This window comes from Dendrobates tinctorius, unplaced genomic scaffold (genome assembly GCF_039654945.1).
Source record: "Dendrobates tinctorius isolate UK_male_01 unplaced genomic scaffold, ASM3965494v1 ptg000027l, whole genome shotgun sequence".
Classification (NCBI taxonomy): Eukaryota; Metazoa; Chordata; class Amphibia; order Anura; family Dendrobatidae; genus Dendrobates; species Dendrobates tinctorius.
The window spans coordinates 7,187,569-7,206,606 of record NW_027361695.1 but is presented as its reverse complement, the minus strand read 5'-3'; the positions used below and the strand labels follow the sequence as shown (position 1 = coordinate 7,206,606).

The 19,038-nt window shown below is 43.3% G+C and overlaps 1 long non-coding RNA gene across 1 annotated transcript in view; it reads left to right on the top strand.

Annotated features, from left to right (window-relative positions):
- The first annotated feature begins 526 nt into the window (after window positions 1–526).
- The window catches only part of LOC141084801 (uncharacterized), a 36,233-nt gene continuing 17,721 nt past the window's right edge, over window positions 527–19,038 (top strand). Inside the window, exon 1 of the long non-coding RNA XR_012231121.1 lies at window positions 527–619. This is a non-coding gene — a long non-coding RNA (uncharacterized lncRNA). The remainder of the gene's footprint in view (window positions 620–19,038) is intronic.

Here is a 19,038-nt window from a genome sequence, read left to right as displayed (position 1 = left end):
TCCCGAAATTAAGATAATCATGTTGCTGTTCAGTTGCATTTTAACATTAGTCAGGGAAACTTTCTAAAAGTACCATAAAAGTGTAGAAGAAGACATGGACCCCACATCCAAAAATCATACACTGATCTATTGCGGCTAGGCAAAAACGTACAATTAATATTCTGACCAGACTGTATGAAGTCCACCGCCACATCACAGCGAGCCACTCAGTGGGGCCCTAACTTTTTCGAAGTCTTAAAAGGTGCACCAACCACTGCACCCTCAGGCCGGGCGACCTGGTGCCTCACAGCGGCCATGTTGCAAGGCTGAGTCTCCATGACTACAGGCCATACCGCCCCACACACAAAACCACAACAACAATGGCCGCCACACAGGAAAGGAGCTGAAAAACTCACCTCAGACTGTGAGCTGAGAGCAAAAAAAATAGTAGGCAGAACCTCTCTGGCAGTCTCCTGATCATTAAAACCGCCTGTGCCTAATGAGATGAGCGCTGGTCTGAGTATAAAAAAAAAAGGCAACAGGCCATGCAATACACTTTGACTGTAGAGAAAGCCATGGACTGCAGGAGGGGTTCTGTATGTTTTGCTCTCTAAGCTTACAGTCTGAGAACGCATTGAAGGTGAGTTTTTCAGCTCTGTTTACTTGGTGTCGGTGCTGTGTGGCGGCCATTGTTGTTGTGGTTTTGTGCCTGTGGGACAGTGTGGCCTGTAGTCATGGGTACTTAGCCTTGCAACATGGACGCTGTGAAGCACCAGGTCACCCGTCTAGCTGGAGCATTGTCGCTGCGGTGGTGGTTGGTACATGGTGCCACACCTTTTAAGGCTATATAAGTTAGGGAGCCACTGAGAGGTTCGCTGTGATGTGGCGGTGGGCTTCATACAGTCTGGTCAGAAGAAGGTTAAACTAAGAACCTCATGTTCAGTTTTGTAAATTTTTCCCTAGTGGCATTGGATCAAAAGTGTGCTTTTTGGTTATGGGGTCCAGCGGTGGTGAAAAGACTTTGCAGCCTTTCTGACACCTACTTTCATAGTAACCACACCAGCTTCATCAAGTCTTGAAGATCTATTTAAGAATGTATGTAGTTTGTATTGTGAGAACTGGTGGCAGATTTTCTTTCGTCATTACACGCCACCTACGGGGATGTCATATTGCCACCGAGGCTCTGATGCAGAGGGGGTGAAATAGAGAAATTAATTTTGAGTAGCTCTCCTAGTCAGTATTATATTCTACCGACCACATTATCAGAATATTACTGTAGCAGCGTTATTGTCTGATATTAGAAAAAAAAGAAATTTGCCTTTTTAATGTTGAAAAACAGCGCCACTCTTGTCCATAGGCCGTGTCTGGTACTGCAGCACCTACTGGACAACACCAATGGATTAGGTCCTGGAAAAGAAATAGATTCTTTTTACTTTCCTTATCACATATAACCCTATTAACTGTTGTATTGTGCAAAAGTTCAAACAAATTTTTTTTTTTTTAATTTTTACTGTTTTTCACCTTTTTAATTTTTTTTTTTTTTTTGTTTTTCAAAGCTTATTTTATATACTTTTTTTTTTAATTTAGATCACCACTGTGGGCAGGGTTTGGAGTTTCCAGATATTTTCTTAAAGTTTTCAACCTATTTGCCCAAGTGTACTCTATTCCTCTGTTTTCCACCGTCCTGGAGTAATTTTATGTACCTATGTCCGGAATTTTTGGACAAATTTTGCAACGTTTAAGCCAAACATGCTTCGTAAAGAAGGTGAAAAGTTAAAACAGAGAAAAAATAGGGGCGTTTGTTTTTAGTTTGTGCAAAATTCAGGAATTAAGTGTTCCATTTTGAAGAATTTGGTGCAAGAAAAGACAGCGAATTCCGCCAGACATAAAAGTGATTTAAAAAATAAATGAAAATGATGAATCGGGTCCATTATGTATAGATGTAGCAGAGCTGGGTTTTTTTTTTTTTTTTTTTTTTTTTTTCACAAAACCGCCGTCAAGACCCTACTGCCAACCTCTGCATTAGAAAAAGAAATATTCCACATTTCTGATTTTCTATCGGCGAGCATAAACATAAAAAAAAGGTCCAAAAGTCTACAAGATATGGAAATGATGTGAATATTCCAATTTATTTTTCTGACACCCCCCCCCCCCCCCCGCTCCCCGCTTTTCCTTGTCAACAGAACTATAATACAAATATTAAAGTCAGACCCCGGTAACTGCTGCGACCGTAACGTCTGTAACACGAGTGTCATGAGGCCCTGGGCTCATATTCCGAAACTTTTCTTGCTGTCAAGTGGTAAAACTTCGACTTCTCCATAATAAATCAGCGTCCCATCTATTCCTAAGGCTCTACAGTTTTCGTGGGCTTGCAGAAAAGTGCAGAAATTGCCATTATGTAGCATAATTTAAGAATATAAAAAAAAAATGCTGCTCCTAGTGACAGAATACAAAGTCTTCTTTATTGGCAATTTTAGAGCTCTGGAATATGATTTATACCTAATGTTGGTCTAATTACCGGAGGTGGCGAATTGTGATGTCGGAGGCCAGGATTTTTTTTTTTTTTTTATCAGGCTGCGGATTTCCTAGAGCTACCAATAAATATCTGACGGGTTACACATATGGTAAAAATACATTCTCATTCTGGTATAATATTTTTGCTTTTTATTGTATTTTATATTGGACCGCCAACGATCCATGATCGTCTATATATCACCGCTGACGAGTTTAGAGGCAAAAAAAAAAAGGAATTTACCCTAGAAATAAATGAATAGGAGGCCAGTAGGAAAATTTTTATTTGAGATTTTTAGAATTATTTTATTTTGTTTTCTGATTATTTTTTATTTTAGAGAGGATTTTTATATTCTAGCTAAAAATGTTGGCTTGATCTAATTCAAAGAGCCGTGTTTCCTGCGCCATCACAAAGCCAACTCTTTTTATTTTCATGTAAAGGAACCGAACGAAAAGCCCCCCCAGTACAAACACAGTAGATTGACGCTGCTAATAAGTGTGGGAGCGGCCGACAGTCCAATGTGAATGGAGGCTTCACAATTCTCCAACAGCAGATGAGGTTGGGGAGAGCATGATCTGCCATGTTACATTTCAGCAGCTGACTCGTTACCTTCGATGTCGAAATAAACCGCTGACTCTAATCCCATAGAAAACAAAGGTAGATGCTGCCGAGTTGAACATTGCCGATTATGGGGGAGTGCAACAAAAAGAAACTGCTCCAAATTGAAAATTTGGAGATTCATATCGTGGTTTTGAAAAAATATAAAAGTAAAACTTACTCTGCACCATTTCCCACACTGCTGAACCATAAGAGTGGGGGCAAACTTTGTTTTTTGGTCACGTGGCCCCCCCATAATACCCTGCAGCTATGACATCTGACGGGTCTCATACCTTGTAAAGTGGTGGTCAGTACCTGGAAGATCACAGATCAGCGGCTCCCAGCGGAGCAGAGTTTATACAGCAGAATCATTTACCATCTCTACAGTCACTGGGTAGTTCTTTCTCTCTCCTGTAGAGTGTAAGCTCTTATGGTCAGCGGGGTCCTCTCTCTCTCTTGTAGAGTGTAGGCTCTTATGGTCAGCGGGGTCCTCTCTCTCTCTCTCTCTCTCTCTCTCTCTCTCTCTCTCTCTCTCTCTCTCTCTCTCTCTCGTAGAGTGTAAGCTCTTATGGTCAGCGGGGTCCTCTCTCTCTCTCCTGTAGAGTGTAAGCTCTTACGGTCAGCGGGGTCCTCTCTCTCTCTTGTAGAGTGTAGGCTCTTATGGTCAGCGGGGTCCTCTCTCTCTCTCTCCTGTAGAGTGTAAGCTCTTATGGTCAGCGGGGTCCTCTCTCTCTCTCCTGTAGAGTGTAAGCTCTTATGGTCAGCGGGGTCCTCTCTCTCTCTCCTGTAGAGTGTAAGCTCTTATGGTCAGCGGGGTCCTCTCTCTCTCTCTCTCTCTCTCTCTCTCTCTCTCTCTCTCTCTCTCCTGTAGAGTGTAAGCTCTTATGGTCAGCGGGGTCCTCTCTCTCTCTCTCTCTCTCTCTCTCCTGTAGAGTGTAAGCTCTTATGGTCAGCAGAGTCCTCTCTCTCCTGTAGAGTGTAATCTCTTATGGTCAATGAGGTTCTCTCTCTTCTGTAGAATGTAAGCTCTTAGGCTACGTGCACACGCTGTGGAATTGGGTGCGAATTTGGCTGCGCGGATTTTGTACAATCCGCAGGTCAAATCTGCAGTTTTGCCCTGCAGTTTTTCATCTCCACAATGGAGGAGATGGTAAACCGCTGCGGATTCCGCAGAAAGAATTGACATGTCAAAACCGCAGAAAAAAACGCACCTTCTACACTGCGTTTTTTTATTCCTATAGGGAATAATGGTACTGTACACAGCAGAAAAAACTGCTGCGGGCCCACAGCGGCCAAATCCGCTGCGGAACCGCAGCAGAATCCGCAGCGTGTGCACACACCCTTATAGTCAATACAGAAGAGAAAAAGAGTATTGACCATAGGAGAGAGAAAGTTAGGGCTGGCGGAACGCACCAAATAATAAAGATGGTAATAAGGTGCGTTCGCAGCATGGGGTCTACCGTGCAGGGGTGGTAACCTGCTGCTCAGTAATGGCGGATGCTATATGGTGGTATACTATACACTGGTGGGTTATCGTCACCCGGTGTGTACGGGGGCGGACTCTGTTGCTTCACAGAGCCGCACTACCGCTGAACATAAACGCCGGAGCCTGTTTGTGCTCACAGAGCTCGGCTAAAAGAGCGCACAGTGTACGGCCACAGAACGCTACCCCAAGGGCACGAGGTTAGTGTCCTTCTAGGCCCACTGAGCGCCGCTAAAGATGCTGGCAGTGGAGTGTGGAGCACGTGCACTGAGGTGTGCTGGATCACTGGGGAGGACCAATGTCTGACTCAAACCCTGAGCTACCTACACCTAAGCCTGGGCGCTAGCAGGCTAGGCTGCACAACACATGCGTACCAAGGGTAGGGGTTTCCTAATGAGTCAGTCACCAGATACATTCATACGTGCGTACATCACTCACACCTTATAGTCTGTAAATACAGTCTATCCTAGCGCATGGGCAGCGGCCATGCGAACCTTTTATAGCCACGGGCATCTGGGACCTTCCTGGCTTCTCGGATGGGCCAATCCGAACACGAGCAGGACCTGAGCACGTGACCCTCGATCTCCAATGGGAGATGACTCCACGGGCATGCTCAGTGGCTCGATATGAGCACTTAGTCCCTGGAGAATCTCGCTGCTGAGCAACCTGCATTGTCATAGATGTGCCAGAGGTGGCAGCAGCAAGCAAACCCACGGAGTTGGCCTGGGCAGAGCGTCGGGACTGACAAATCTGCTGAGCAACCTCCTCTGCGGCTGGAGAGGAATGGGAGACCACTGGATGCAAGGCTGTGCAGTGGCAGGAACCCAACGCCCAACAGAAAGAGAGAGCAGAGTGTAAGCTCTTATGGTCAGTGGGGTTCTCTCTCTCCTGAGAGTGTATGGTCAGTGGGGTCCTCTCTCTCCTGAGAGTGTAAGCTTTTATGGTCTGTGTGGTCCTCTCTCTCCTGAGAGTGTAAGCTCTTATGGTCAGCAAGTTCTCGATTGCTCTTTCTTTGTCTCTCTCCCAACGCCCATTTCACCCTTCTTCGTCAGGGGTGTGATCGTATTTTGCATGTTTTACAGACTGACTACCATATGGGGGGGGACAATTGATACACCCCTCTTTTCTCTAGCACTCACTGTCTTGCCATCTATGTCATTATGATTGCACCTGCTTATACTGGAATATTCATGCAGTGCATCTCTGCACATTCTGATGCTATTCAAAATGTTGTATGCAACCAATATTGGCATCAATAAAATCATGCAAAAAATAAATAAATAAACAAGCCCTCCAACAGCTGAATTGATGGAAAAATAGAAACATTACCGATCTCAGAAAATGGTGATGGTTGCCCAAGCTGAAAATCAATTTTATATAAATTTCTAAAAAAAAAAAATAATTTAATCTCCTAAATAAATAAATTTTGGTATCTCCTTTATCCTACAGATCTGGAGAATCATGCTGCTTGATCATTTTTTAGCGCACAATGAACTCTGCAAATATAAAACAGAATTATTTTTCACTACTTCATAACGTTTTTCACTACAGTATATGATGTAACGAATGGCGTCTTGCAAAAAAAGCAAAAAAAAATAACACTGATCTCCTGCGGCAGAGAGATATTATATTCCATTGTAACATCGTAAAACAAATGTCTTAAATCACCAAGAAGCTGCTTTATCTTTAGACTGGGCAGGGAGGTTTTTATCTCGAATTTGTTGCTTTCCGGAAAAAAAAAAGTCAACCTATTTTTTTGATGAGTGGAGCTGTCAATCACTTTGCATCATATACTAAATAGCCAGCAGGTATAGGAACAGTGTAAATCCTTACCCCCCCCCCCCCCCATTAAGGACAACATCTGAATTCCAAGGCTGAGCTCATCATCCCTTCACTTGTAACCGATGTGGATCCGTTCTCCCGAATGTGGGCGCACGTGTCTCCTACGTCTCCCTGATATTGCTCTTAATTATCTCCATTCGCATATGGCAAGAATAAAAGTTCGGAAGTGTGAAGACGGCGAGTACTTATCGGTCCTGGCAGGAAGGCCCAGCAAATAGTGACAGTTGTCTCGGCTATAAAAGCATGCTCTGGAAACGTGGAAGGAAATGTTAAACACCATTAAACAGCAGCGTTCCTTAGCAGAAATATCTCTTGGGTAGTGATAGCTTCTATTTAAGAGCCGTGTTATGACAAGCATGACAGATTTGATAGTGATCTGTTCCGACTCATGACGTTGCTGAAATTAAGTCGGATAGCATCAGTAAAGCCTTTGAAAAGACTCCTCCAACTCTACAAATGACTATTATTGCTAAGATAATGAATGTCCAGTGATGTACGGGATGATTATTACACATGTTATTTCAAGGAGATGTTGTCATTGACATTGCCATTGTCATTAGGTGGCTTCTAAATGTTTCATTTAATGTGGATGAATAGCTAGTGTCCCTATACACTGAAAATAAACTGTACTGCCATACTGCTCTCTAATGGCACCATACGGTACAAAGAATAATACCATTATACTGTAATACTGCTCTCTAATGATACCATATGGTACAAATAATACTGTAAATAAATTATGCTACCATACTGCTCTCAAATGGCACCATACAGTGCCAAGAATTAATACCATTATACACTGTAAATAGATTATGCTGCCATACTGGTCTGTAATGGCACCATACGGTACAAAGAATTAATATCATTATACACTGTAAATAGATTATACTGCCATACTACTCTGTAATGGCACCATACGGTACAAAGAATAATACCGTTATACACTGAAAATAAACTGTACTGCCATACTGCTCTCTAATGGCACCATACGGTACAAAGAATAATACCATTATACTGTAATACTGCTCTCTAATGACACCATAAGGTGCAAATAATTAATACTGTAAATAAATTATGCTGCCATACTGCTCTCAAATGGCACCATACGGTGCCAAGAATTAATACTGTTATACACTGTAAATAGATTATGCTTCCATACTGCTCTGTAATGGCACCATATGGTACAAAGAATTAATATCGTTATACACTGTAAATAGATTATACTGCCATACTACTCTGTAATGGCACCATATAGTACAAAGAATTAATACCGTTATACACTGCAAATAGATTATGCTGCCATACTGAGCTTTAATGGCATCATACAGTACAAAGAATTTGTGCCACTTTACACTGTAAATAATTTTACCATACTGAACTCTAATAGCATCATAAAGTCCGAAGTAATGTTACTATACACTATTTAATAGATTATGCTACCATACTGCACTATGATGGCACCATACAGTACAAAGAATTAATGCTGATATACACTGTAAATAGATTATGCTGCCATACTAAGCTCTAATGGCACTATACAGTAAATAGAATTAGTGCCGTTATACACTGTAAACGGATTTTTTCCATCATTCACGCTAATGACTTCAAACAGTACAAAGAACTAATGCTTCTACACATTGTAAATGGACTACGTTGCCATCCTGCATTCATTCTATTGGGGCTATATGGTACATAGTTTTTGCTGCAATACTGTACCATACTGGCAATAATGTGTAAGGCTAGTTTCACACTTGCGCCTTTTTGCGCAGCGTTTCGAGCGCCCATGGATCGCATGCAAAAAACGCTTACAAACGCTGCGGTTTTTTTCGTCGCATCATCGTGCTCATTACGACAAACACTGTGTTTGTATGCATTTTTCCATGCGTTTGTGACACCATGCGCATAAAAAATGCAATCACAGGAGAAAAATCCTTGAAAAATTCTTGCAACCGACTCCACCAATGGGACAGCAGTGGGCTTGTGTTATGGGAATTCTTTATATAGACCCAGTTTACAGCTGAATTCTTGACATTTGCTTGGTTTTTCTCCTGACAACATGGATCTGCGCTGGAAGAGTTTTCACTTCAACTTGGATCTGGACATCAGGATGGCTCAGGCTTATGCAGTTGCTTGCCATCAGCAAAGGGAGAGAGAGAGACGGCAAAGATGGCAGCGTTGGCGTTTGTGGAAACATCCGATTATTGAACTCCGGGAGAGCCGTGGAGCGTACCACACACTCTACAGCGAGCTCCAGGCAAACCCGGAGAAATTTACTGATAACACACGGATGTCCCAACAAACCTTCAGGTATTTGCTTGGTCATGTCCAAGATGCCATCCGGAGACAGGACACACAGCTTTGTCGTGCGATTCCTCCAAAGGAACGGCATAGTATTATAGTACATAGTATTGCAAAAACAATGCCTGCATAATTTTCTTTGTTCTCACATGGACTATTCCAAAGCTGGCAGAATTATTGTTCTGCCATGTAGTTAACCAAAGGCTGCATTTTTTTTTTAATGCCATGTAGTAAAGAAAAGGCTGCATATATATTTGTATGCCTTTGGTTTTTTCTTGTGTTATGTATTTTTGTGGTTGTAAACAATCCATATACACAAATATTAATTTTTGTTGTTTCTCGCTTTCAAAGATTCCTGGCTACTGGCGAGAGCCTCTCTTCACTGCACTTCCAGTACCGGCTTGGAATATCAACCTTGTCTGGAATAGTTGCGGACACCTTCCGGGCTTTGTGGAACATTCTCTGTGGTTTGAAATTGCTGAAAGATTCTGGACAGTCCGCAATTTCCCTAACTGTTTGGGTGCCGTTGAGGGGAAACACATAGAATCATAGAATCGTAGAGTTGGAAGGGACCTCCTGGGCCATCTGGTCCAACCCCCTGCTCAAAGCAGGATTCGCTAAATCATCCCAGTCAGATGTCTGTCCAGCCTCTGTTTGAAGACTTCCATTGAAGGAGAACTCACCACTTCTCGTGGCAGCCTGTTCCACTTATTGATCACTCTAACTGTCAAAAAGTTTTTTCTAATATCTAATCTGTGTCTCCTCCCATTCAGTTTCATCCCATTGCTTCTAGTCTTTACTTGTGCAAATGAGAATAAAGTTGATCCTTCTACAATGTGACAGCCCTTTAGATATTTGTAGACAGCTATTAAGTCTCCTCTCAGTCTTCTCTTTTGCAAACTAAACATTCCCAAATCCTGCAACCTTTCCTCATAAGACAGGGTTTGCAGGCCGGTCACCATTCTGGTCGCTCTTTTCTGAACTTGCTCCAGTTTGTTGATGTCTTTTTTAAAATGTGGTGCCCAAAACTGGACACAGTATTCCAGATGAGGTCTGACCAAAGAGGAGTAGAGGGAAATAATGACTTCACGTGATCTAGACTGTATGCTTCTGTTAATACATCCTAGAATTGCATTTGCCTTTTTTGCTGCTGCATCACACTGTTGACTCATATTCAGTCTGTGATCTATTAGTATACCCAAGTCTTTTTCACATGTGCTGTCACTTAGCCCTATTCCTTCCATTCTGTATATGCTTTTTTCATTTTTATTGCCCAGATGTAGTACTTTACATTTCTCCCTGTTAAAAACCATTTTGTTAGTTGCTGCCCACTTCTCCAGTTTATAATACATCCGTATTATAAAACCAAAAAGAACAGGCTCTGAGTACTATAACTATAAAAAGTACTTTTCTACAGTACTCATGGCCATTTCGGATGCAGACTGTATGTTTGTTGCAGTGGACATTGGGGCATTTGGCCGTAAGAGTGACTCCCAGGCTTTTAAGAACTCTGACATGTGCCTCTTCCCAACACCGAAGGACCGCCTCAGCCCTTTGTAATGGTTGGGGATGAGGCATTCCAGATGTGCCAAAACCTGCTCAAGCCCTACTCCAGTCGGGACTTGGACCACACCAAAAGAATTTTTAATTACAGGCTGACCAGGGCCAGAAGAACTGTTGAGTGTACCTTTGGGATTCTTGTCTCCAGATGGCGCATTCTCCCTACAGCCATTAATCTGAAACTGGAAACAGTGGATGAGGTGGTGAAGGCCTGTGTGGTTCTACATAATTTTGTCATGGTTAGAGAGCACCCGAACTTTGAACTCGATGATGAAGCTCCTAACCCATTGCCTGAATTTACTCAGCACCCTCTGAGGTCATCCTTTGAAGTTGGCCAAATGAGGGACCAATTTGCGGCCTACTTTCAACTCAGATGTGGAATGGCAAGATCAAATGGTCTAAACAAAGTTTTCTTTTGTGTGTATGTTAATAAAAAACCGGTGTCGATACCTGTACCGAGTGCACTTACACTTCAATACAATAATCAACTGGTCCGGTGTACCAGTGAATTAATGATGCTGTGTCTTGGGCATCATGAATTTACTAGTACTCCTGACCAGGTGACTATACATACACACAAGTTGTATGATCTTCATCATCTCTACACTTTGAGTTCAATGTGATGCGACGGTGGAGATAATACAAATAATTTTTGTCACCTGGCATGATGTTAACAATAGCGATTTGGGACTGCAGTTGCATACCTCATTATTTATGACACCTAATGCTGTGACTATAAATATTATTTGTTGTATCGTCACTGTGGCTTCAGTTTGAATGCAGACAGTAGACATAATAAAGTTTATACAACTAATACAATACCCAGGCCTGGTGTCATGCTTAAGTGAGGAAGCCAAAAGTAACGCATCCAGACTTCAGAAGGTTATCACACATGGGCAGGAGAATACACATAAGAGGTAAACTGCAGCATCACTACAGTCTGATAGAAATATATGCAGACTGAAGTGACGCTGCAGGTTAAAACTCATGTGTAGTCAACTGGCCAGGTGTGATAGTTATGATACAAGGGCAGGGTATTGTACATATGGCGTGTATTTTCCCCGTCATCTCCTCAGTTTCTCAATACACACTGAATAAATGATGTGGTTAATTACAAGGTATATCTAGAATCCCCTGGCCTTGTATCACAAAAAGTTAAATGATGTTGGTAAAAACACACCATAGTCAATTAACTTTTGATGATACCTGGCAAGGTAACAATAGATACACCTTGCACTCAACAACATCCTCTATTCAGTATGTGTAATATTAGCTGACTCAAGAGACTGGTGTGGAAAATACAAGTCATATAGATTTGTGTTTTTGACTACACATATCTCCAAGAACGACACAAGAAACATGTGGCAGTAATGGAGCTATGTGGTGACAAAAAACGCTATGTGTACGGCGCAGTGTGTGTAGGCGACACATTAATGAAAGTTTTTTGTGAAAGCAGAATTGCACATTTATTTAAAAAAAAATGTTATTTTGAAGGATGTTTGGGGCAAGAGTGGGATACTTTGGGGGTGTGGAGAGACTAGGAACGGCTGGAAATTGAGGAAGGGGTTCTAGGTGAAGGGGCGACTAAAGTAGTGGGGAAAGGGAGATCAGGGATGGAAATGGAGGTAGGTTGAGAAACATTAGAAGGAGAGGGGGGACTGACAAACAAAGACTTTTGTTTTTTGGTCTTCTTTGGGGCAGGAGTCACCTGCCTGGACCGACTACCACCGTGTGACCACCTTACATTGCTTCCCTGCCTGGAGATTGTGGACCGTGTCCGTGATGAGAAAAAGAGGGAATGTGGGTCACCCCTCTACTGCTCGGTGGTGGCGGTGCTCCTTGAAGGAGAATGTGGTGTCGGTGCTCCTAGAAGAAGTGTTCTCGGTGCTTCTTGTTGAAGTGGTGGCGGTACTCTGATGATGAGGAGTGGTGTTGGTGCTCCTGGAATGATGAGGAGTGGTGGCGATGCACCGACCAGGAGAATAGGTGGTGGTGGCCCAAGCTGGTTGTGCGGTGGCGGTGCGCCAAGATGTTGGAACGGTGGCGGTAGTGGTGCTCCAGACAGGAGCAGCACTTGCCATGGTGGTGGCGGGGGTGGAGTGTCCAGCAGCACTTGGCATTGGTGTGGTGTCCGGCTTGGCTAGGAATGCAGATGGCCATGCAGTAGTATACAGCAGAAGTTGGTACTGTGGTGAAGCGAGTTAGTGGTGGCACAGGTGGGAATGACACCACTGAGTGCTGCACGTACTGATTCTGCTGCATAGCCTGTAAGAAAGCAGTGTTGCAGGCCTGTAACACATTCAGCTCTTGCTCAGGACTAAGGTGTTCCGCCATGCCTTCAATTTTACTAAAGAAATGGTGCGCTGGTCTGTTGAGGTCGGCCTCCAGCTAGTCAAGGCACTGGTCGACAGAGTGGAAGCAGTGTTCCATGAGTGAAAAACCCTTTTCACTCTGTTGGACAGCGACTTGAGGCTGGCATGAAAGGCCTCGCTCACGTGCATGAACTCGGTCAAGACAGGCCTGTCCGAGGCCCTCTGCCTCTGGCGGGTAGTGCCCGCATAACCAGTGGCAGAGACCTGGGACAGGGGAACACCTGATTGACCAGCTTCCTGGTCACCAGCTGTCTGTGTTGCTGACCTGCAAGTTGCTTCCTGGCTGTCGGATGGCTGGGACGGGTCCGAGGTCGATCGATGTAGGACTGCTCCAGGGACAGGTTGCAGGGTGCTGCTCCAGGTGCTGTTGAAAGAAAAGTAAAACATTACTATCATGCATTTACTAGAAGCATCAGCTGTGGAATAGAAAAGCACAGGTTATTAAAAAAAAATATAATAGTAAAAAAAAAAAAATACTTATGCTCTAGTGGCAAGAACTGGTCTCAGGAAAGCCAACTCGCAATGATAGCGGTACTTTGTTCTGGTCCTTGCCGCTGAACCACTGCGAACCTGTCCCTCATCACGAACATCAGTGTTGAAGCGGTCCTTCATTGAGCGCCAACGTGTGCAGACTTTGTTCACTGTAGAAAAAACATTATACAATGCACTGATGGCAACATCTGTATCCTCACACACCTGATTGAACGTGGCAAACATTCAATGCGGCATTACAAAAGAATTCACTACACGAAGCAGTCACTGTTGATCCTGAGGACACTGGTGTGCTTACTGCAAGAATATATCTTGCAAGAAACACACCAGTATCAACAGCATCAAGCGTGAAAGCATGATCAATACAGCATTACAATCTACAATGCAGTCACTGTTGTTCCTGAGGACTCTGTTATGTTCCCTGATAGAATATATCTATCAGGAAACACAAAAGTATCCTCAGGAACAAGAGTCATTGCGGCATCAAACAGCAGGGAAATACTAAATAAACACCTTTTTTGAAGCTGCAGAGGTGCTGTCCCAGCCCTCCAACGCTGCGGCCACCTCAATCCAGAGCTGCCAGGTCACCACAATCTCTTTGTACTGCTGGTCACAACGGGACACGTTTCTGGACAAGGCATATCAGGTGCTCGTTGTCGAGATAGATGTCTTCATCCCATTGTGTAACCTAGAAAATAAAAAATTACAATCTTGGAAATTGATGAGAATCACATTGAAAAAAAAAAAAACAGAAAAGAAGAAAGATATAGAAGATGAAAAATAGGACAGGAAAAAAAGGAATAGAAATTTTTTATTTTTTTTTAAAAAGGGACCTTAAAAGACTTGATACTTACTTTGCGTCTCCTCGCCATGACTTGGCTAGGCTGCTCCCGCTGTTCCGCCTCACTTGCCGGTTCCGTTGCTGAGGTCTGTAAAAGAACACAAATTATTACCCATTTGTAGAGGCAGCTATACTTGCACAAAGGCAGCAAAATCCTCGCCTCCCAGTCAGCTTGGGCCAGTTCTTCTTGAGATGGCGAATATTCGGATCCAGAAGACATGCTGGTATATAAAAAACATTAGTACATAAAAATATTTTTAAGGACAGGCCCAAATATATAGATTTTATAATACTCACATTTTAGCTGCTGAAGCTGTAAACCAAACTTGAGTGTTGACTCCTGCTGGGTGGGTGTATTGTCTCTTGCAGGGCTTCTTATCTCTTGCAGACTGTCTGTAGAGTGTAGTCTGGCAATACAGACCCCTTCTTTTATGTACACTCCTCCAAAACAGTGTTGCTTGTTTAGGGGGTGGATTAAACAAGTGTCTAGACATTGTTTACTCTGAAATCGCGCACGCTCACAAAGCGCTGACGTGCGCACTTCACAGCGCATGTCAGTGACCCCATAAACTCTAATGCTATTTTTTTGCGCATTGTGTGCGCACACGCACGCATGCGTTTGTTTTTTTTTTACGATGTTGGGCGGAACAAAAAATGCAACATGTAGTGTCCGGTCGCACACCTGGAAAATGCGCAGTGCACAAACGCTGAGGCACACGTGCAATCGCTAGACACTGCACCCGCCATTTTAAAGATAGGGGACAACTGCGCGTGCGACCAATAGTGCACGATGCGCTGCGCGATAAAACGTTAGTGTGAAACCAGCCTAAAAGAGGATTTCAATAGCTGACCCAGCCCCCTTGATGCACTGCAGCACCTAGAATAACTGATGAGTTTGGGAAGAGAGGAAGTCTTCTATCCCTCAAGAGTGCCAAGGACAGATGTGTTGAGAAGACGGCAATTTTACTTTTCAGATTTATAGGGTGAGAGGCTCTCTGGCAAATGCCAGTGATGTCCTGCAGTGTGCAGCTTTGTGCCATTTGTCAGTATGAGTAAACACTAGGGATGAGCGATCATCGTGCTCAGTGATACGCGGATATCACTTGAATATCTTGGCACTCGACAAGAATCGACTGGTCTTCGAATCCCCGCACCGTATGATTGCCGCCTGTTACACAGCCAATGAGCATGCAGGGATTGCCTGCCAGTCACTGTAATGCCATAGCCACCTTGGTAATGGCAATACTGTGATTGGGTGGCTGCATTACCTCATCAGAAGTTATAACCAGCCAGGTGCCGCCATTGCACAGCTCGTGGACAGTTATGATGGGAGGGAGAGAGCAGTTATCCAGGCCTGTGTGTGCAGTTTAACTAATCAGAGTCCTCTAGTGTTGTTACTGGTGTTGATACTGAACCATCATACTAACTTCTCTTCTAAGGGCTAATCCTGTGCTTTGGTGTTTGTATCAGATACATTCTACATTTAGCCTAGGGATGGTTGCAGGAGCAGGGAGAGTGGCAGAATACAACGTTTAGGTAGGGCTATGCTATCCTTTGCTAAATGTATAGTAGCTGCACGTGACTAGTGATGGGTGAACACAAACAGTGAAGTTGGGGGTCCATAACGAAAACCTACCCTTCAGACACGGACCGCAGACACGGACTTCTCCAGGAAGTAGGTGGTACCATTCAGGTTCGGCACCCTGGACTATTGGGTGTATCCCATTCTGTCATCTGCATGACAGTGCGAGATACACCAGCAGATCTGAACGGCAGTAAGATGACAGCGTGAGCCAGTAGCCTTGATCGGTGGTAAAAAGTTAACCATGTTAATAGTCTGTTCTATTTTTGATTACCAGCGCAGGCAAAACTGACAGCTGCGGGCTGCAACCCACAGCTGCCACTTTTATCATGGCTGGTTATTAAGAATAGAGAGGGGTCCCCACTAGAGATGAGGGAATTTGTTTGGATTTTTTTTTCCCTGAATTTGATTTTGCCATATTCTAGCCATATTCGAACACTATTCGTGCCGAATGTTTGTCTTATGATCGGTTCCGAATATATTCGGTAATTTCAACTCCCATTGACTTTAATAACGTTCGAAGAATATTGCAGTACAACAATATTTCATTATAATTGTATTCGGAACCGAATCCCAACAAATTCACTCATCTCTAGTCCCCACGCTGTTTAAAAAAAAAAATAAAAAAATTTAAATATATAATTTTTTTTAAAAAAAACGGCGTGGGGTCACCCACCTCAATTTTTTAACAACCAGCCAAGATTTAGCAGACAGCAGGTAGTCAGTACTCTCAGGCTGGTAAGAGCCATGGTCAGGATATTAGCCCCCTCCAGGGGTCTTCCCCATGCTGTTCTCATTCCAATCAGCACTATTTCAACTATTTCGCTGCCCCCAGACCTCCTTGTAGTGTCTGTTAAAAAATTGCTCAAATTTCCCATTGACTGCCAATAGAGTTGAGTGACTTTTGGTTTTTTAGGGTCGCGTTTCGTTTCGTGAAACCCGACTTTTCCAAAAGTCGGGTCGAGCAAGATCGTCCGATTATAGGGAAAAGTCGGGGTCGTCCCGAAACACGAAACCCAATGTAAGTCAATGGGGAATAAAAGTCGGCAGTGAGAGGAGGACAGGAAACACACCAACAGTGCCCATTTGAATGCCAAAAGCATCAATTCTTCTTACTTAAGCTTGTCAACCTTAATTAACTTCATAATACAAGTTACGCACTGAAAAATGGGGGTTATTTGGCTACAGACTGTGGGGGGGGGAGGGCTGGCTCCAGGTTTTCATGTGCCCTGGGCGAAAGAGCGCCCCTTTAACACATACCACAACTCATCATGCTCCGATACGGCAGAGAAATAGCGGTATAGTACAATGAAAAATACCTCACTTTTTACATCTCATGACGAGGCCCATCTATTTCTCCATACAGAATCATTGGTCCCATATAATGTTTGAAACAGTATATCATGAGCTCCACATAATGCTACAGTATATGTTGGTCCCAATGGATGAAGCTCTACTGTCTTATGGGCCCAAATAATGCTCCAAACATAATGGGCCCCATTTCTAATGCTCTAGTGTATAATGGGCCCTGTAAATGCTGCTCCAGTGTCTGATGTCCACCTTTGGAATGTTCCAGTGTATGGTGGGCCCCATCTATCATTCTCAGACGGTGTTAGACCCAGTATGAAGGAGATAGCAGAAGAAATTTTTGAACCTCTCTCCATAATCTTTGAAAATTCTTGGAGAACAGGAGAAGTGCCAGAAGACTGGAGAAGAGCAAATGTTGTTCCTATCTTCAAAAAGGGGAAGAAGGTGGACCCAGGCAACTATAGGCCGGTGAGTCTGACTTCTATACCAGGAAAGATCTTTGAACAAATTATTAAACAACATGTATGTCAATACCTGGATAAGAATGAAGTGATTAAACAGAGTCAGCATGGGTTTGTAACTAATAAGTCATGTCAGACTTATTTAATTTCCTTCTATGAAGGTATTACTGATTGGGTGGATCAAGGAAATGCTGTAGATATAGTATATCTTGACTTCAGCAAAGCATTTGACAAAGTCTCTCATACAATCCTTATTGAAAAAATGACTAAGTATGGAATGGACAAGGCAACTGTTAGGTGGATTCATAACTGGCTTAGTGATCGGACCCAAAGAGTGGTCGTAAATGGCTGCACATCCAGTTGGAAGAATGTCTCAAGTGGGGTACCACAGGGCTCTGTCCTGGGCCCTGTATTGTTCAACATCTTTATCAACGATTTAGATGAAGGAATTGAGGGTAAACTGATTAAATTTGCTGATGACACAAAGCTAGGAGGGATAGCTAATACTAGAGAAGAGAGAGAGAGGATTCATAAAGATTTAAATAAACTGGAGAAGTGGGCAGCAACTAACAGAATGGTTTTTAACAGGGAGAAATGCAAAGTACTACATCTGGGCAATAAAAATGAAAAAAGCATATATAGAATGGGAGGAATAGGGCTAAGTGACAGCACATGTGAAAAAGACTTGGGTATACTAATAGATCACAGACTGAATATGAGTCAACAGTGTGATGCAGCAGCAAAAAAGGCAAATGCAATTCTAGGATGTATTAACAGAAGCATACAGTCTAGATCACGTGAAGTAATTATTTCCCTCTACTCCTCTTTGGTCAGACCTCATCTGGAATATTGTGTCCAATTTTGGGCACCACATTTTAAAAAAGACATCAACAAACTGGAGCAAGTTCAGAAAAGAGCGACCAGAATGGTGACCGGTCTGCAAACCCTGTCTTATGAGGAAAGGTTGCAGGATTTGGGAATGTTTAGTTTGCAAAAGAGAAGACTGAGAGGAGACTTAATAGCTGTCTACAAATATCTAAAGGGCTGTCACATTGTAGAAGGATCAACTTTATTCTCATTTGCACAAGGAAAGACTAGAAGCAATGGGATGAAGCTGAATGGGAGGAGACACAGATTAGATATTAGAAAAAACTTTTTGACAGTTAGAGTGATCAATGAGTGGAACAGGCTGCCACGAGAAGTGGTGAGTTCTCCTTCAATGGAAGTCTTCAAACAGAGGCTGGACAGACATCTAACTGGGATGATTTAGCGAATCCTGCTTTGAGCAGGGGGTTGGACCAGATGGCCCAGGAGGTCCCTTCCAACTCTACCATTCTATGATTCTATGAATTGCACGTGATTGCACAAAGGTTAGAAAGGGTACCATATCCCCAGATAACATGTATGGATAGCGTACACATTCAAAATATATGTCTCAGGAGGCAGGCTCAGACGGTGTTAGGCCCAGTATGGATTGCACGTGATTGCACAAAGGTTAGAAAGGGTACCGTATCCCCGGATAACATGTATGGATAGCGTACACATTCAAAATATGTCTCAGGAGGCAGGCTCAGACGGTGTTAGGCCCAGTATGGATTGCACATGATTGCACAAAGGTTAGAAAGGGTACCGTATCCCTGGATAACATGTATGGATAGCATACACATTCAAAATATATGTCTCAGGAGGCAGGCTCAGACGGTGTTAGGCC